General features: G+C 35.9%; 1 long non-coding RNA gene across 1 annotated transcript; it reads right to left on the reverse strand.

Moving 5' to 3' along the window:
* Positions 1–2,002: 2,002 nt before the first annotated feature.
* Positions 2,003–2,941, reverse strand: LOC128285291 (uncharacterized). Its single transcript, XR_008275766.1, has 2 exons — positions 2,859–2,941; positions 2,003–2,170 (listed from the first exon to the last, which is right to left on the reverse strand). It is a non-coding gene; the product is annotated as an uncharacterized LOC128285291 (long non-coding RNA).
* Between the last annotated feature and the right edge of the window lie 479 nt (positions 2,942–3,420).

Genomic DNA, 3,420 nt, shown 5'->3' on the forward strand with positions numbered 1-3,420 from the left:
AAGGACTTGGCATCTGCATTCTGTGAGCAGTACAAGCATGTATCAGATATGGTGCCAGACCGTATGACCTTGCAAATGATGGAGAAAAAGCCATCAAAGACTTTTAGACAGTATGCGCAGAGATGGAGAGACGTCTCAGCTCAAGTGGAACCCCCACTAACAAAAACGGAGATAACAGTTCTCTTTATCAATACTTTAAAAGCACCGTTTTATGACAAACTAGTGGGTAGTGCTACGAAAGACTTTGCGGATATTATAATATCCGGTGAGCTTATAGAGAATGCTGTCAAGAGCGGTAGAATGAAAGGTCAAGAATGTTCAAGAAGAGCAGCGCCCATGAAGAAGAAAGAACCAGAAACCCACATGGTGGGAATGGGAAGTCGTTATGCCCCTAACCCATATCCAAACCAACCCCGACCTCGAAATTATCCACCTCTGAATTTCTATTACCCTCCTCAAACCCTTTACTACCAAACACCGCCTCCTTACTCTTCTTAATCCGTTTACGCCATAAGTAACTTGAGACCAACCGCCACATTCCCACAAAATACAATACCCGCCCAAGGTCAACCCAAAAACGAGCAGAGGCCAGCAAAACCCAATTCCGAGAGACCACAATTTACCCCTATTCCTGTGTCATATGGGGAACTGTACCCAAAACTTTTGGAGAAGCAATTGATATCCCCGCATTATATGGCACCATTGAGGCCCCCATACCCGAAATGGTACGACTCAAACGCTAGTTGTGCATACCATAAAGGAAACCAGGGACATTCCACGAAAAATTGCCTAGCCTTTAAAAGGAGAGTTCAAGGACTAATTGATGCGGGTATCCTACGATTCGATAGTGCCAGTAATGCAACTGGGAACCCGTTCCCTAACCATACTGAAGGGAATGTGAACACAGTGGGGAAAGAAGATGAATGGCAAGTCAGAAGATGTGTTTTAGAAATAAGGACGCCTCTGCAGAAAATCTGGGAGGCACTGGTTAAGAAGGATTGCTCGTCATACACGGTAATCTCGTAAAAAATGTCGTTTTTGTGGTTTCCATGGAATCATAGGGCACAACATTCAGTCATGTGAGGAATTTAAAAGGGTACTTCAAAACATGATGGATAATAAAGAGATTGAGATCTTTTATAAAGGCGAAGAGGCCGATGGAGGAGAAATATGCGCCTCTGACCATTAATCGTTAGGTTTTCCGTATAGTGCCGACCGACCGTTAATAATTTATTACGACGCGAAAAAGGAGCCGGTGAAACCAAAATTGATAATCGAGGTACCATCTCCTTTCCCCTAGAAGGACAATAAAGCAGTACCATAGAAATATGACGTTAATATTGTAACGCCCCCTTTACCCAAGACCGTCGCCGGAGTCGAGCACGAGGCATTACTAAACTTATTTGAGCACTTAAACAAATTCAAACAATTTATATCACACTTTCCAGACAAGCTGTCCAACTGCGTTACAGATGCAAAAAAATCATATCTCGAGTTAAAAAACTCGAAATCTAAATCCGTAAATTTTCCCCAAATTTAGGCTCATATATCCACTTACTAATTTTTTTCTAGAATTTTTGGTTGGGCCAATTTGTACAGTTTATTAGTTGAAGTCTCCCCTGTTTCAGGGTTCGGCTGCTCTGACCCCTGTTCACTACGAACCAAATTTCTCCATGTACAGAATTCAAATAACCAATAAGTTTATTTCTATTAAAAATAGACTCAATAAGGAATCCATACATATATAGTATGACTCCTAATTAATTGTTTACAATTTTTAATGATTTTTACAAATCAGAACAGGGGAGTTCAAAATCACTCTGACCTTGTCTCACAAAAATTCAAATATCTCCTGATATGAAAGCCTTTTTCTTACACTGTTTGTTCTATGTGAAACTAGATTCAATAAGATTTAATTTCATATTTTATTCAACCTCTAATTAGATTTTCATGATTTATGGTAAATTTTCAAACTCAAACTACTGCTACTAACCAAAAACTGTTTTAGTACAAAATGTTGTTAACTAGTTTATAACATCTTTACTTCACTTCATTTAAACTCTATACATGCCATATAAATCTTCAAACATAAAACAAAAGCTACCGGAATTGACCTGGGTAGTGTGCTTTGTTGTGTTGATTCGATCTACCCACTTCACTTCAAGTCAATCTACATAAAAATATTAAACACACACAAGTAAGCTTATTGAAGCTTAGTAAGTTCATAGGTTAAAAGTAATGCTTACCAAACATAATATTTCCGAACAATACCAAAACATTTACTAAAGTTTCCTGCGATTCACAACCATTGTTATAATAATTCACATAGTTGAGCTCAACAAGAATAACTACTCAATCTCTTTCATTTGGATCACTTCTTTTTATTTCTTATAATCAAATTAGGAAACGGCTTACGAAATTGAGTACGTCGTTGCTCAATGCCACGATTCACAACTCAAGATGGTTTTCCTCATTGAAATACCATACCTACATTTTTCAACTCGGTATGGGAAATGTCATACCTACATTTCTTAACTCAAGATGGATTTGATAATACCATACCTACATTTCACAACTTCAAGATGGATAATACCATACCTACATTTCACAACTCAGTATGGATGATACCATACCTACATTTCACACTTTGCCATGGAACAACCATGGTCTTATCCGTCAATTCATCACACGTCACGATACGAACGTACTCAATCCTGCGTTTTTCCTAATTTGCATTTCTACATTTATTCTTTCATTAACAAAATTTACACAATTCCACAAAAATTTCATATATAATATCACATTTTATACTTCAATCATTCACAAATAAACATCTAAGTTCAACCATATGAACTTACCCGGCTAATTTGTAGAAGATATTGAAATTTTGGGACTATTCCGCAACTTTTTCTTTTCCTCGTTCTTCTTTGGATTCTTGATCTATAATATAAAATATTTCTACTCATTAGAATTTATTTGATTTCTATTTCACTTCACAATTTATGCTGTTCAAATTTCGAAATTGCACTTTTACCCCAAAATTTACAGCTTTCACAATTTAGTCCCTACTCAATTCACCCATCAATTGAACTAATTTTTCTCAATTAACACTTTATTTTATCATTATAAACTATTTCAAAACCTTTTATATTCTGAATTTCAACAGCAACCTTCAATTCACAACTTTTTCACAATTAGGTCCTAAATATCATTTCCTATCAAAATCACTTAATAAAACCACCTTAATATGAAATTAGAACTTAAATTTCATAATAATTCATCATAAAATTCCCTTATCCATCCAGGGTAACTTCCAATTTCACCCATAAAATCAAAAACTAATGAATTCTACAAGTGGACCTAATTGTAAAAGTCATAAAAACATAAAATTATCAAGAAAAAGCAAGAATTAGACTCACA

The sequence above is a fragment of the Gossypium arboreum genome, chromosome 12 (assembly GCF_025698485.1).
Source record: "Gossypium arboreum isolate Shixiya-1 chromosome 12, ASM2569848v2, whole genome shotgun sequence".
Taxonomy (NCBI): domain Eukaryota; kingdom Viridiplantae; phylum Streptophyta; class Magnoliopsida; order Malvales; family Malvaceae; genus Gossypium; species Gossypium arboreum.